Source organism: Pteropus alecto, unplaced genomic scaffold (assembly GCF_000325575.1).
Source record: "Pteropus alecto unplaced genomic scaffold, ASM32557v1 scaffold95, whole genome shotgun sequence".
In the NCBI taxonomy this organism is placed as follows: domain Eukaryota; kingdom Metazoa; phylum Chordata; class Mammalia; order Chiroptera; family Pteropodidae; genus Pteropus; species Pteropus alecto.
This window is the reverse complement of record NW_006441071.1, coordinates 18,849,810-18,866,724: the sequence shown is the minus strand read 5'-3', so window position 1 is coordinate 18,866,724 and position 16,915 is coordinate 18,849,810. Positions and strand designations below refer to the sequence as shown.

Genomic DNA, 16,915 nt, shown 5'->3' with positions numbered 1-16,915 from the left:
TCCTCCCTGCACAGCCTCCCCCCATCAACATCCATTTCCATTGGTTTAGCAATAGATATAGGTTATAGAAGTGAGAGCTCTTTAACACCAAAACTCTCATTAAAATAATGTATATAAATTTTTAATTGTTATTTTTAATGTTCGAGGGGCTGACAGATTTGATTCTAGTAGGCTCTCATTGTGTGACCTTAGGCAGGCTCCTGAAACTTTTTGAGTCCCAGTGTCTATACCTCTTGGAATAATAATTATTGCGATGATTAGATAACATATTCCAACTCTAAGCAAAGTGACTGACACTTTAATAAAGAATCATAAAATAGATATTTTTAATGTGAATTTGGCACTGCACAGGCAATAGGGTGTATTTGTTTTCTGTGGCTGTTGTAACACAGTACCAAAAACTTGTAACACATTACCAAAAGCTTAAAACAACACACATTTATTCTCTCATGCCAGAAGTCCAAAATCAGTTTCACTAAGCTGAAATCAAGTTGTCATCGGGGCCTTCCTCTCTCTGGAGGCTCTAGGGGAGAATGCTTCCTTGCCTTTCTTCCAGCTTCTGGTGGCTTGCTGGCATTCCTTGACTTGTGGCCAGTATCACTCCAATCTCTGCCTCCATGGTTATATTACCTCCTCCTTATCTCTGTCAAATCTCCTCTCTGCCTTCCTTTTATAAAGATACATGTGATTGCAGCTAGGGCCCACCCTGACAACCCAGGATAATCTCCCCAACTCAAAATCCTTAATTTAATTACATCTGCAAAGACCCTGTTTCCATATAAGGGAATATTTTCATGTTTCACTGATTAGCATCTGATATCTTTGGGCAGCTATTTTTCAGCGTATCATACAGGGCAACACGGTTCCTATCCTGTCTTTATAAGGCATGGCCCTGAACACTTCACCTTCAAACCACTAAACTCTTCCTTTGTCCCATCCCATTTGTCATCGGCCTTGTTTTAAGAACTTTCCTCCCTCTTCCAGAAGGGACAGTGGCTCTCCAAGTCGGATGTTTATGTCTCAACACTAAACGGTGTTGTTATTTTGGATGCACCTTTCCGAGGCTTTAATTGATTCAAGGGTGCTCTCTAGCACTGTTTCTCAAACTTAAATATCTAGGCCCCTCTGATTCAGTAGGTTTGTGAGGTCCGGGAAACCAAAAATTTCAAAATGCCCCAGGAGAATCTTACAATCAGCCAAGAGTTGGAAATATCATTTCCTATATAGTCTTGAACCAAAATTCTTCAGATAGAGAATTCCCTTTCCTGCCTGCTGGGTGTGCGTCATGGTTACATGACTGAGTTTTTATTAAAAGGGGCGGGGGGGGGGGAAGCATTTCCGAAAACTGAATAGTCCGATCTGTACAGTATTCACTGAAAGAGTTTCCTAGCAGAAGCACTTCCAGTTCCGAATAATAGATGACGACGGCCCGGATTTGGCAGTCCTGCTGTCACCAGCTCGGGACCTCGTAGGTCTGACCGACCAAGCCTGGGCCGTGCCCTCAGCGGGAGCCAAGGCTTTTCCTCAGTGAGAGCAGCCCCAGCGAAGGATGCTATATCAGCCCGGGGGCGGACGTAGGTTCAGAGGTACTTACTTAGATACTGGGGTAGGCCGGGGAGTGGCTTTCACGGCCACTCCTGCAAGCGGCAGCCACTCCAGAGTGGCGCGAGCAGGGGCGTGGGGAGACGTAAGTATATTTATTCTGGCATGAGAGCAGGGTGCTGGGGCCGCTCCGAGCTGCCAGAGGATCTGTCCTGATCCAAGAGAGGACTGGTTCTTCGGAAAGAGCTGAGAACCCACTGCCCGTGCTTGGCCAGGTGGGGGCGGCCGTGGTGCGTGGCCGGAGGAACAGAAAATTTGCGGGAGCAGTGGAAGTCACTTTGGGGATGATAGGGCGTAGAGTCAGGCTCAGTGAAGGCTCAGTGTCCAGCTCAGCCGTGGGGCGATGGAGGCTCAGTGTCAGGGTCTGCTGGGGGCGATGGGGATGCAGAACCCAGCTCAGCCGGAGGTAGTGAGGGGGTCGTGTCAGGCTCAGTCGGCAGTTCACCGGGGCGCCGAGTCAGGCTTAGCCAGGGGATGATGGGGACGCAGAGTCAGGTTCAGCCAGGCCAAGTGCACCCAGCGCGGGGCGGCGTGGCACGGATAGGAGCTTGCAACTACAGCCCTGGGTGCTGATTGGGGGCCCGCCCCCGCGGCCGTGCGACCCGGCGCGGTTCCTTGGCGCCGCAGCCAGAGAGAGGCACTGAATTCAGGCGTCCGCCGCTCTCGCTGAGCGGGTGTGGCGAGAGGAGCTCTGCGCGGTCGCCGCCTCCTCCCGCCGTAGACTCCTCCTCTCCCTCCGCCTCCCGCGTCTTGCCCGCCCGCCGGCCCAATCCGCAGCCCTCGGCCCAGCAGAGCCGGGTCGCTTGTCTGGCCGGCGGAGGCTGAGCGCGACCCTAGAGAGCCGCGGCGCCCGCCGACCAGCGACAAGCGGGACTCCCGGGACCCTGCTCTGCCCAGTGCCGCCGCCTCCTCCCCATTGTCGCGGGGACGCTCCGGCCGAGCCGCCCGGGCCGCAATTCTCCTCCTCTTCCTCCCCGAGGGGAAGGAGCGGAGAAAGTCAAGCGGCTGCTCCTGGAGGGAGCGAGCCGAGGCCCTTGTCCCCGAGGCTCGGGGCTGGAGGCGGAGGCGGAGGCGGAGGGAAGTGCGCGTCACTCGCTGGAGAGTTTCACCTCCAGGCTGAGGCTGCGACTGCGGTTGCCAGTTGCGTAAAAGCAGCAGCAGCGGCAGCGGGGGGCGCCGGGGCTCGAGCGGCTCCCTGGCCATGGAGAGGAGATCCGGACTCGGGGACGCCAACAGCTCGGCTCTGTCTCTTTGGACCGCTGAGTAGGTACCTGAATTAGCCGACGCTAAGCCGGGGAGGGACAGGTAAGAAGCACCCGGTCACCCGCTCCCCGCCGAGCTTCTCTTGCTGCCCGCTGGAGGCCACGGCGAGGACGCTGACCGCGATCCCCCCGCACCTTCCCAGCTCCCGGCGGCCTGGCATTTACGCATTTCTGCTGAAATGGAAAAACATCCCCTCTCCCCCCGCACGCCGCCTTTCCCCTCTGGATTAGGAGTAACCAGACTACCCCGGAGTAAATCCTCACCGTAAGAAAGGGTCTTTGGGAACCTTTGGTCTGTGATTTCTCTCCCTCTTTCTTTTCGTTACGTTTACGGGGAGGGAAACAATGGACCTTTGAAAGTCGGTGTGAACAGCTTCAAACTTTCTGGAGTAGGCTGGAGTGGGGGAATAAACCCCACAGGAAGCTGACTACAGTGAAAGGTTGATGGAATGTGTGTTGCAGAGTTTCGGCGTTAGTGCGCGCGCGCGCGCGCGTATGCCTTTGGGGTGATCTTTGTCTCTTTACTATTCCCTGGAGTTGTTGGCCCCCCTCCCCGCCCCCATCCCACTTTCTGTTCAAGTAAGGCAAGGCTTTAAAATCGTGTGCAGCTTAGCCCTGGACCACACTCCCAGCTTGCCAGTGCAGAGTCAGGAGATCTTGGCAAAGGAAAGGAAACCGTGAGGACCCCAAAATACTGTAGTCAGTGCTAGTTGCTAGATCCTTTGCAGTAAAACCAAGGTCTTGACATCCCTGGATGTTCTCTGCTGCGGATTAATATGTGTCACCAGACCTCACTGTGAACCGGAAACCGCTTACTTATATTTTCCACCTAAGGTTAGGACAACAGACTTTGATATATGTCTCCTTTCATCAGCAGTAGGGGTTAAGACTAGAGTGCTTAATAATTTTAAGAACTTTTCATTCCGCACAGGAGCCACTCACTGGCCTGTGTCCCCTCTCCTTGTTTCAGTGTGACAATGAGATGTGTTGTTGCATAATTGCACGTGTTGAGCGTGCTCAGATGTCTTCCTGAGTTCTTTCCCACTACGAAGTGATTAGAATTTAGAGGAAGTGGGAGTGAAGGGAGGTTTCACCTGAGCTGCGGCGGGAGGCCTGAATCTCAGGGCAGCCTGGCATACCTGCTGGAAATGGCTTTGTGTTAAAAACAAATGCATTTAAAATATTCAGCGTTATGGTTCTTTGGTTGGCTGGAATGGAGCTATTACTGTTGGTTTGATCCTTGAAGGAAGCTTGGTGTTTTCAGAATTGGTCTGGGCATTACACTTTGGTTGTATGCCTTTGACTGGCTGTTCACAGGGCTCTTTTGAGTTTGTATTTCTGGGCAAAGAAGAAGAAAGTGCTGTAGGCACTTCCTCTGTTTTGTAAACATTGGGTAGCACCTTTTGGTGCTTTATCCTTTGCATTAAAATCACTCCCCTCAGCTTTCTGTGTACCTGCACTACAGGGTCAGAGTGTGTAGGGGTGGAACTGAAAGTCTTCTTTCAATTCAATCCACCTTATTCTGTTTTACCTGAATGTGTGTTTACAGGCTCAGAAAATTGAGGTGAATTCTGAGTCATTGCCTGTCTTGCTTTAACAGCCTGTGACTGAGAAAGCAAGCTGAGGACTGTCGCTGTGTGTGAACAGGGAAGCCAAATCTATAAATTCTTACATGACTTCCTTTGTCACAGCTAATTATTTGAGTAACGTCTTTCTTGATCTAGTCTGTAACCCGCAGATTTTCAGAAGTCTCAGATTTCTCTACAGGAAACCATAATGAGACAACACCTCATTCATGTTCTAATAGACCTAATCAAGCCTGTTCTCAAACAGCTACCTTGAAAATGAAAAGAAGACAAAGCAAGGGAGTAAAGTAGTTGTGGGCCATTTCCTGAAGTTGAAAGGCTGCTACTTACTACCTATGCATCTCTGGGCAAGTTTCTGAAAGTGAGGATAATGATGTGATGAACTACACTTCAGAAAGAGAAAAATTAAATGATCACTATCAAATTCACAGTTTAAGACTTACATGGGATGATATATGTAAATGTGTACATTGTAAAGTGCTGTAAAATATGGGTATTGCATCATTCACCCTGCCACCCATCGCAGATTTAACTAACAATTACTAATCACCTATTGTATGTCAGGCCCTCTGCAAGCAATCTGAATGCCAGCTCGCTTCCTGCTTTGTTAGGGAAAGGGGAATTGGATCTAGTGGTTGAAGCTTGAGGGGGGAGGTCACAGGGAGCCAAGATAATCAGTGTGGTGGCTTCCATCTATAAAGATAAGACAATTTCTGCTGTTGAAGAAATGAGATTAGCGAAGGAGGAAAGAAAATGAGCAATTAGAAAGCTTAGTAAGTGTGTAAATTTGGGAGAATTTTATGCATAGAGTGCTTTAAGAACCCAGAAGAGGACCAGATTTGGGGAGATGGGGTAGCAATTTAGTGAAAAATAAAATTTACTGAATCAGACGAAATAGTAGGGACTGAAAACTAGTGTGAGCGGTACCATTTTGAAGTGTCAAGATTAGAGGACCCGAAGTCAGCTGAGTTTAAAACAAGGCTCTGACAATTGCTAACCATTTGCTATTGTGAAGTCCCCCAATTTTTCATACTTTGTTTCTTCATCTGCAAAATGAGTTTAAAAATACTTTATGAAATTCTTTGAGGAGTAGCTTATGGTATATGATAAAGTACCATACAAGTTAGTGCCTTTTGGTATCAAAAAGTACTTTCAAAATATGTTCTTTTTAAAGCTATAGATAGAAATCGTAATTTAGTCCAATTGGTCTCAGTCACAGATTTCTATTTTGTTCTGAATCCCATCTTGAGTACAAGTCTTAAGACTTTAGGTTAGCTATTGTCACATGGTGTTCCTCATGTGTTTGGGCATCACAGCCACTGGAAATCTTTTCACTGCTTTTGACTCTTGAGCACTAATTAGAAGGATGGGCTGTCGATTACAGTACATCAATTGAGAGGTGCTTGTGTGGAGGTGCTTGTGTGGGTCTTTACTCTAACTTTTGTACTTTTTTCCCTCCCTCTCAAGTGAAGCTAGCTCTTCTGCATTCCTCTATCTTAACAAGATATAGAAAAGGAAAAGAAAGCTATGCACCTGCATTTTTGAGACCATAAAAATCACCTTCACTAGATGAGATGAGTATTAGACTTATTGGGGCGATCACTTCGTAAGGTATATAAATGTCTAATTACTATGTTGTACACCTGAAACTAATATAACATTGTATATCAACTGTAATTGAAAAATGTGAAACAAACTCACCCTTCCTAGTTTTCTCCATTTGTAAAGAGGTGTACTTTTCAACTACACTGTTAAAGAAAGGCTGTTCTCAGTAACAGCGGCAGCTGTCTAGGTGAACTTTGAATCTGTAAGCACTACTTGCTCTAATATAGTTACCTTAATTCTCCTCTTGAAATGGACTTTTAGCTCATCTGACGTTTTAATAAATTGCCTTTGATAGAAATCCATACTCGGATATTTAAAATTATCATGTTAACTGTGACTTTTTTGTGAGGAGGGCAGTATGAATGTAACTCAGTTTTCAGGACAGTATTACACATGCTGACTCTTAGCATGTAGTTTGAAAGGGCCTTAAAAAATATTAAAACGAGGAAGTTGAGACCCAGAGGGGCTAACTAATTAGGTAAGGTCATATAGTAAATTAATGACTGCACAGGGACAAGAACCTCTTTGTTCCTATTTCTAGTCAGCATTTTTTTTTTCTCTAATATACTCTTAATTTGTTCCTGTTTGGTTTTGTTAGCTATTTAGTTATTTTAATGTTTTAATGGTGAGAGTATTTGCATTTGGGCTCAGAAACCCATAGTATCCAAGTTTAAGGCAGACAGCGACTTTTTTAAAAAAAATTTTATTTGGGAGAATTTACATATGATATGATATACAAAGTGAGGTGATGTTACTATTACTAAATTTCTGCCGAATAAGGAACTAAGTGTAAAAATAATGTTAACTTTATTTGCATCTTCTGTAAATACTACACAAATTTCAGATATTGTAGAAGTGCACATTTTTAAGAAGAAACTAAGTTCCTGGAAACATTCAGATTTGTGTTGTGAATCATAAGATAAAAAATATTAGTACTATGTTTGCATGTTCTTTTGTTTTTCCTCTACTTGCTTTGGAAAGCCTTTACACCATTGGTTGTCAGGAACTACATTCAGCAGATATTTTATTGCATTCCCAAGAAGTGCAAGGCAGTGTACTGGTTGCTGTGAGCAATACAAAGATGAATGAGGCGGAAGGCCTTTTAAAAAAATGTCTCTTAAAAAAAGAGGAACAGACTAGGAAACTGTGTATGGATTAAAACATGGAATTGCTGTCTCTCAAATCAGTCCTTTGATCTGGTAAGCAAATCTGCTTTGAAATTGGTATTATTAGACTAACCTCGTAACCAGATTTGTAAACGAGATTTATTTTCATGACATAGTAACAAGTAATAAACATCTTACATTTATTTTATCAGAGCTCTATCTTAGTTTGGACATTAAGTAAAAATTTGGCAACATTTGATGGGATTTCATATTATGGAAAGTTTGCTTAGCAGAGCTGTGGCAGTCTTAGCTTTCATATATATATATTTTAATGGCTTTAATGCTGCATAGAAGTGTGATTGGAACACTGTTGTTGTCTGAAAGGGTTGCAGTTTAAGACAATCCGTATTGAGCCACTGAGAAAAGAATTGTCCTCATTGACTCTGAGTTTGATGTGAGTATCTTAAAACGTGAACATCCACTACTAGATGTCCTGGTCATATTTGATTACTAATTCTCTCTGAAGAGTGAAATTGTTATTGATTTGGGGGCTCTTGCCTAATTATCTGGTTGTACTTGGAGACTGCAAGCCTTCTGTTGTTATAACTGTCTTCAGCAATAGTGACTCACTTCTCTGAAGAATGAGGTTTCTTTGCATAGAGTGAGGTTGGAAAACTAATTGTTAACATTTTAGAGATTGGAAAGCTTTAGCATAAGGATCAAATGCTGGTTTCAGAAGGAATGAGAGAAATGAGTTATTGTTTGGTTTTCTTATTGTGGTAAAAAGAAAAGAAAACACATAACATTGTTTTTTAATACCATCAGTGCCACTGCTATAAAAAATAAACTTTATATGAGGATTTAAAAAATATTATACTTTATTAATGCAGAAGATGTGGCTTTAATTATACAATGGGTGCTTTGGTGATAGCCACTTCCCAGCCATCCTGTGGCATGCTCAGTCAGAAACAAAGCATTAGTAATATTAAAAGAGCCAGCAATTCAATAGAAGTAGGCTGTATATGAAGTCATAGCTGAAAAGGTCAAATGGGAGATGAATTGTCTTTTCAGCATGGTCAATGACACCTTTTGATTAATGTCAAATTGCTGCTTTTCCAGGGCCTGCGCTGATTTAGACACTGTCCTTGCCTCATGGCCACCCTTCACAATGTATGATCAGCGCATGGATAACTTTCCCCAGCGGCCTGGTTACCATGTCGTCTGAGCTCGGCTTTACCCTTAAATTATTTCTTCTTGCTCCCTGTTTCTGCTTGAGGCACTTGAGCTCATCGTGCAGCTCCCGTTTGCCTGTCTTGCTGACCACATTCTTCTCCCTGTTCAGCCATGCAAAGTCCAACCATTGCTTTAGTGCTCAGTAAGTTGCTCATTCAGTAAGACTCTTGCCTTTTTTTTCTGGCACCCTTGAGTTTTGATGAACATCGAGGAGATTGTGGAGGAAGTATAAAATGGTCCTTTTGTTAGGCCTCAGTTTCACATGCCCTAGGAGGACAAGGGACTATGACTCTTTTGTATTTTGGATTGGAAATTATTTGCAGGTGATCCTGCCTGCCAGTCTTCCAGAGAATATGAAAGACTTTATGAGTCTGTTGTCCCACTCCAACCCACCATGTTGGTCATTGCTGGACAGTGTGTTGTCATTTTAGTTGCAGAGTTCAGTGGTTGGTTTTAGTTCACACACACAAAGTAAGGAAGCTATTAGTAGTAGTCTGATGGTATACATTTTGGTAAGTTTGCTAGGATTCTTAAATAGTGAAAGTCTGTTCCATTCGTAGTGATTTAATAAATTCAGGCGATCACCTCTTTAGACCAACCAGCCTGCTGTCTTTGCCACAACATGCATTGTAACTGCGTTTACCTGTGTCATCTCCTGACCCCCTCAACATGGCATTTGAGCTCCTTGAAGGGAGAGATAATATATAGTTTTTTGCACCACTGGATCCCCGTCATTGAGCAGAGTCATTGCCTCCTAAGAGCTGCTCGAACCTGAATGTGTTCCCCATTTGGCAAGGCTTTACTCTCGGTGGTTAATGTATTTAAAATAGGCTCTGTGTTGTAGATATAAGAAATAGTACACTTAGGTTCTGGTCCTGGCCCTACCATTATTAGAAACTCAGCCTTGCTGCCGGATTGAGTAGCCCTGGATCATTTCAGTCTGCACATCTCATTATTCATCTGGAATATTTCTTAGTTTGAAAGGCCTGCCAAAACATACTCATTATATGTTTCCTATTGTCATTGCATTCTGATGTTCATATATCACTAGATCGTGAACTTTTGGTATGTCTGTGCTAATTTATCAAACACATCTCTGTTGTCTCTCCTCTCTCTTCCCCCACCTTTCAACATTCTACCAATATAACTTTCTTGGATCTTCCTTCTTGAGAAATGTTTTAAAGTTTTGTCCGTGGAGCTTGGCAGAAAATGCAGCCAAGCTCGGCCCTTTGCTGTAACTTTAATTAAATCAACCTCCCTCAGGTCAGACTTTGGTTTTGGTTCTTTCTTTCGAAGGCCAGCTGCAAGGCTGATGACATGCCTGCGCCTGCCATTGTGTGCCTCTGCACAGCCATCCGTCACTGTCAGCAGGTTGGGAGCCTTTCTGCTGTGTTCTCCCAGCCAGTGGGGAACAAGGGCAAAGGGGGGGATGGTCTGAAAAGCATTGGGAGGGGGGAAGAGAAAAGAGAACAGCTTTTCAATAGAAAGGAATTAAGGAGAAAAAGGAATCTGAGGAATAATAATCGGAAAAAAGGAAATAAGTGAAAAGCAGAAGACTGGTAGGTAAAATGACCCTTTTCTTTCTTCCGTTTCCCAACTTAAAAGACGGTCTTCTTCCGGTTTTGTTTATCCTTTAGAGATTGGAAAGCTTTAGCATAAGGATCAAATGCTGTTTTCTTCACTTCTACCCAGAGGCCTATGTACTTTACTTAAAAAAAAAAAAAAAATTTTTTTTTTTTTGATTGGGCAAGGAATGTTAGATATTCTTCATTGTCGCCCTTTCTGTAGATTGTCACCCCATTGGTCTGTAGATCTTTATTTTTTCCCCTTCTGTCTCTCTTTTGTTGCCCATGATAATGTTCTCCAGCCTTTTTACCCTATCAGCCATCTTGGCTTTAGGGTCAAGCTTTGCTTTTCATGCACAGGCTTAACAGAGTTGAAAAAAGACAGCATTAATGAATTATTTGGTAGCAGAAAAATTAGACATCTGCCTCATGTACCTTACATAAATGAGAGAAATATATGAATTAAAAATGTTTCTTAAAGGTCACTTATTTAACTCTAAAATGGGAAAGTGTTCACTTGGTTTACATTAGACATTTGATATAAATAAAGACTCTGTTTTGAGGCATCCTATTTTAACAATTTCACAAAGGTGAATATATTCTCAGCAAATTATATTTAACAATATAATTTGCTGAGAATATATTCATCTTTGTGAAATTTAACAATATAATTTGCTGAGAATATATTCACCTTTGTGAAATTGTAGCTAATTTGATAATCTGAAGTCCTTAAATACAGACTCATAAACATTGTTTCATTGTTTTCAACGTAAGCACACTCTTGGAATTCTTAGTTAACTTTTGTTTTCCAGGGATTTACTATTTCTTGACTATAGTTTCTAGCAAAGAGTACAGCGTGGCTTAACTGAAAAGTGAATTTCTAAGCAGGAAATAATAATATCTTCTAACTTTAAATAATACTTATTCTAACTCAAATGTTTAGTGGCTAAAAAATAATTTTTAGAGAATTTAGTCTTTTTAGGACTATGTTTGAAATATTCCTTGTAATTTCTCTATATTATATTTTAATAGAGTTAGTATATATTGGGAGAGTTAATTTTCTTTTGAAGGAGGAGATAGGATATAAACAATACATGGTAACAAACTAGAAGTCGGGTGCATATTGGTGTTTATATATTATAATAGCTTAATTTTGGGGAATATCATTCATCATATATGTCTAAATTGACCAAGTGGAGAAAAAAAGGTAGAGGAATTAAAGTTTCTCAGTCCCTTCCTTGTCCTTTCAGTTCATAGGGAGAGGTTTATAAGTAAGGGTTGTGCGTTCTCCTTTTACCTCTAAACGTTGGTCTGGGTACGATCAGCTTAGTAAAAGTGAACCAGGATCAATATAAATGAATTAACTGTGCAGTGTATTATTTCTTGGGAATGTGCCAGACAATTGCAGTTGATAGTGACTCATCTAGTTTTTGAGAGTTGAAAGAAAAAGACAAAAGGGATTGACAAGTACAAGTGCAAAGTAATAATGAAGAATGTGTCTTGTGCAACAGTGTAAAGGCATTGTCCTATTTAGAGGTCTCAGTGTCTTAGATTCTTTCGGAGTATGCTTACACAAAACCAAACAGTGAAAAGGAACTTAATTTTTTTCCTACCATCTGTCTATTTTCTCCCAAATAGCTATAAATACAGACCTAGCAGTTATACTGAATTCCTTTGCAGTGGTTGTAGAAAAATGTATTTATTCTGTGTGCTTTGGAAATAGAATATGTATGCAATAAAAATATATTCCTCTATAGTATAAGGATTCCTTCCCGAAACTCTTTTCTTTTTCAGTCTTTGTTTTGGAAAATTCTTATACTATGTATTTAAATATACAACCTTCATTGAAAATATTGATCACACTTAAATGTTTATTTGACAATTTGTGAACTTAAAGGGCCTAAAAGTCAGCTTTGGTAAGTTTATTTCTTACTGGACAGTTTTATATGGTTGAGGTATTGAGCTCATTGTTTACAACTATAGAAACAATCTGAATCCAAAACAAAACTAAATGAAACACCCTCTCACCCACCAAAAAAACCCAAACCTGAAAATCGCACTTACTCTCTGTTGTCTTTCTCCTAAAAATAGGAGATTGGAAATTGAAACCATTAATTGAAAGTTCGAGGTCATTAGGAGCTGGTTAAAAATTTACTTGGTCATAATTATTAATAATTATAAACACCTATTATTTGTTTTAACGAACACCTCTCTTTCCTGGCATGTTTTACTTTTTGCTATGACTGAGCATACCATTCAATTTTGTTATAAAGACCTACCAAGATCTTAATAAAAGGAAAAGTTTTCTTGGCCAGGTTTTGGCCAGTCATACTGAAACTCTTGTAAAGCAAAGAATGTAACTTGTAGAATTGACCTTTAGGACTGTTTTAAGAATTATGCCCTCGATCAGAGAAGAAAAAACTTGATGAGATCATTCCAGCTTCTTGACTGTTCTGAAGCCCGGATTTTCCGTTTAAAAATACGTTCTTACAAGTATAGGCAGAATTTAAAAGAGCCTAATTGAGTCAAAAGTCTTGCATTTTCTTTAGATGTTTAACATGGTTGGGCCAGTGTGCATGGCACAGCACAAGACTGTGGGACTCCCTCTGTTGGACTGGAGAGGCTAGATTGATTTGGGAGACTGAGCATATCATGGCAATACAGGGCAAGTGTCCTCATCCACTGTGTGTAAGTGCTAAGCATGTATGGTAGGGAATTTGCCTTGTATGTTAGCATCTCAACAGTGGAAAGGACATGAAAACTCAGCTCTTTTAAAGAGCTCTTACATTAATGCTATTATGTCTGTATTGAGAGGACTTTCCTTTTGATCACAGCATTTATTGGCGTCAGCATAATAATATAAAGTGGAATGGAACATTTCCCTTTTTCTTATGTACTTACTGTATTTCATGGTGTAGCTAAAGCTATTACAAAATATTGTGAAAGCTTGAGTTTGTCTAGATAGTTTGTTGCTCTGTATCTTTAGAATTCCTATTTGCAGTTGTTAATACCTTTTAGTCACCTACCAGATTGCATACTAGGATTGCATTTTGTAAAAATTGATGCATTGACTTTTTTGCTTGAAGTAGTAAATGTTCTGTTTTTCCCAAATCAGGGCAACTGATGTAGATTAGACAGATTTCTCAGAGCTTCAAGGATGTTAAAAAAGGATTAAACTGGAAATTTCAATTTCTGTGTGTGTGTGCATGAGAGAGAGAGACATACACGGACGGTTGGTCAGGCGGATGGACAGACAGATGGACAGACAGGCAGACAGGCGGACTGGGGAAATCTTTGATGAGAATACTAAGATGAGTGAGACATTGTTCCTGCTCCCAAGAGGCTTATAGTCAACTACAAGAGATGGACAAATATAAACAAGTACATATAACTGAAACAGAAGGTAGAAAATAAGACAAATCAATAAGAGTTTTAAACAGTCCACTAAAGAACAGGCAGAGAACTTCTTGTGGAATCCTGAGAAGGCAGTGTTTGAAAACTTCAAATGAGAAAATCTCAATTTTCTTAAAATCATTCTATTTTTATAGTTCAAAAAAATTCAACAATCACAGTCTTTTTTAATGTTACTGAAATTTCAAAGAAATTACTTTCTGTGATTACTTATTGTAATTTATTACCAAATAAGTTAATTGAATGCTCTTATTAATTGTACCAGCCCCTTCTACCTTGAGTTATTGTTTGGGGTTATACACTCTATTTATCCAGAGAAGAGTTTTATTTAAAAATAATGGCAAGTTTTTAAGGTGATTTCTGAGGACAACTAAGAATTAGACAAAAGTACTAGGTTTTGAAGTCTTCCCCCTTTTTCGGCATTTGCGTTCATATATTTTAAGTTCATGCTATGTTTTCATATTCTTAGTAATTTTTCATTATCTACTTAAATACTTGCCTAAATTCCCTGTATAAATTTTTAACTGCATTATTTTATTTTTAAATTAATTAATTATAACTAAGCCTTTTGGGCTACCAATTTTTATCATCCACACTAAATAGATAGTCACAAGATAACTCAGGGAACAGCAAATACCAAAAATTATGCTTCGGAACCTTTGTGGAGTTAATTTCCAAATTCAATACGAATGACTTGCGTTATCCCCCATTTTGGACTGTGTTAAAGGGTTTGGCACAGGTTAGAATAGCTTTAAAAATATATTGTAAAATACTAATATGTTCCTTCTATACAGTATTTGCTTTCGACTAGAAGTGACAGGTAATATAAATAAATTAACAATGTATTAAATAAAAACATCGGTCTGTAGTAAAAAATTTTAAATGACACCTAATAGTACTCACCTTGAAGTCTTGAAAACCAGAGGAAACTCTTCATCCTCTTGTTCTCAGGACCCCAAACACAAACTAATGGTACAAGTACTAACAACTTTATGGATTGAACAGCCACTGTTGAGATAGCCTAGGAATCTGACCACCATTTTCAAAGTATTTCCTTGGTCAATTTCACTCTGCCATTAAGCCAGTGATTTCAGATTGAATTTAGGAAGTACATTTCTGGGGGATGCTGTAAATCCTTTATCCCTCCCTAGTTCCTACCACACTCCTCTAATGAGTGCATGAGCTCATGGTTGCTTATCGAATGAGTGAAATGTCAATTTTTCCCATGAATAATTTAAATCTATAACTAGCAATCAATATATTTTAAAGTAATTGATTCATAATATTACTTCTAAAGTAAACTCATAAATGTAAAGTGAAGTTCTAAAGCAATGTATTTACAGCTTATATCTTTAAAAATCTGTAATAAATTGAGAGGGAAATCTGCATACAACATGATTTTTTTGGTTATAATTTTATTCTAAGTTATGGTTGCAACAATGTGTTACTTAGGAAAAGAATGATTGTATTCGCTGCTTGTGCATTTATATGTTTTTCAGAAAAATAGAGCTAATGGGCTCAGAATACATATGTGAAAAAAAATGGAGCTTTGTAGAAGGATTATGGAGAATACACAACCATTATTATTTTTGATTTATTAACCATTTTAGTTGGTGGTAGACACCATCTGAATTTTCATGTTAGGATAATATTTCGTGAATGTGAAGACACACATTATGCCGAGTTGTACAGTGACTTCATTTAGCCTCTCACTGCCTTTTATTTTACTGGGGTTATGTCTGGAGATACATTATCTCCCACAAAAGGGCCCTCCATTCTTTAAAGTAACAGCCTTTCTTACTCTCTGAAACAACGAAGTTCCAGATGATTGCAGCCTCAAACAGGAGATTTCCACTTCCTTCAGAGAAGATTATAGTTATGATTCCCTTCCCACCCTGGTGAGCCCGGCACTCAAGAATATCTAGTTTAGTCTTTTCTTAGTTAATAGATGATCATAAAGGGGTCTTTATTATACTCTCCAATTGGTTGCAGTAGGATGTATTCATTATTTCATTCTGCTCCTTGGCACATGCAGCATTTTCTTCTATAGCACTTTGAATTGTTTTGTTTTCCCTTTGTGAAGAGCTTCAGTTTCATCTCAATAATTACTTCTGTTCAGAAATCAAACCCCACAAACCGCGTGTTTTTGACACACAATCTGACTCTGAGAATGTTCTCTGCCCCATGTAAAATCAGCATCAGTTCCTGATTAGATTCTCTTTCTGTCTCCATTAATTTCCAGGTCGTTTAAGTCCTGAACATGCTTATTTGTGGCTTCTCTAATGACTGTATTTTGTGTTAATGGATTTGCTGTAGTTTGGAGCAATTTGGAGGTACCTTGTGACTAGGATCTTATTCATTGTTTTGGCAGAAGTTGAGGGGGATTAATTATAAGGGTGTAGAATGAAGTCAGGGACTCTGAGAATCTCTAGTTGTTAAAGTAGGGAAATAACGGAAGTGGTGGAACATCACATTTCTGAAGCCATTGAGCATGTCTTACGTATCCACAGTCATTGTGATAAGAACTTTCTTTCTCTCCCTCCCTTCCTTCCACTTGGCAAAGAAGCAGTGAAGTGTCTTTCAAAACTTATTCTTTCATTCAAAAACTTATAAGTACTCACTCTATATGACTTATACTACTTATAAGTGCTTACTACAAAGAATATAAAAAATAAGAAAGACTGCTCTTATACAAGTAGAAGCTGTGTGTCAGCTTCTCTTAGATAAGAGTCACCTATAGTCTAGTGAACTTCTGCATGAAGAATTCCCGAGACTATTACTGTGCCCTTTCAGCACGATTCTGGATTCTGGTTACACCTTTAAACTGATTTTTTTTTTGAAATGACTGCCTCAATTGTTTTTGAAAGACTCTTTAGTGTAATCGTTAAGAGACTGAACTTGAGTCAAAATACTTGGGTTCCAGTCCTGATTCGCCTGTACTAGCTATTTAACTTTTCTGGGCCTCGGTTCCTCATGTGTAAATGAGGATAATGGCACCTATCCATAAGTTTGCTGTACTAAATGTATTAGATGACTTAATACACGTTAAGTTGTTTGGAACAGTACTTGGCAGTAAGTGCTTTGTGAATGTTAGCTATTTTTTTCTTATCATCTTAACTACAATATTTGAATGTATACTATTTTTCAAACAAAATCTGAGCATTTAAAGAGATTGTTGTGGCCTGTATAATAGAATAGACCAAACCAAGTATGCTCTCAAAGACTGTTTATTAGCCGGCGGCTGTCCTGTACAAAGGAGCAGCCCCAAAATGCCAAGATACAAGGTTTTTAAGCCCTAAATCCCATTCTTCATTCTATCTTAAACACAAAGGTCTATTTTTCTCTTAATCACTACCTGTCAACCCACTGGTCAGGTGTGCAAGTGGGGAGTACAGAAGCAGAAAGCTTGCTGTTAGAATGTTATGTTCCTATGGGTGATTGCCTATGTTCCCACGGGCAATAGCCAGTATTCTCATGGGCAATGGCCAAACAGTAATTTTCAGCTTATATACAATTGATTATTTTTCATGCAGGGTTACACAGGC

The 16,915-nt window shown here is 40.3% G+C and overlaps 1 protein-coding gene across 2 annotated transcripts in view; it reads left to right on the top strand.

Moving 5' to 3' along the window:
• Window positions 1-1,734: 1,734 nt before the first annotated feature.
• CEMIP2 (cell migration inducing hyaluronidase 2) overlaps window positions 1,735-16,915 on the top strand; it is a 68,911-nt gene continuing 53,730 nt past the window's right edge. Inside the window, exon 1 of one of the 2 annotated variants that reach the window (XM_025051402.1) lies at window positions 1,735-1,817. The gene's annotated coding sequence lies outside the window, so the exon portion shown is untranslated. Of the gene's footprint in view, window positions 1,818-2,369; window positions 2,908-16,915 lie in introns of those variants that run through there. The other variant, XM_006918436.2, reaches the window with a different exon arrangement.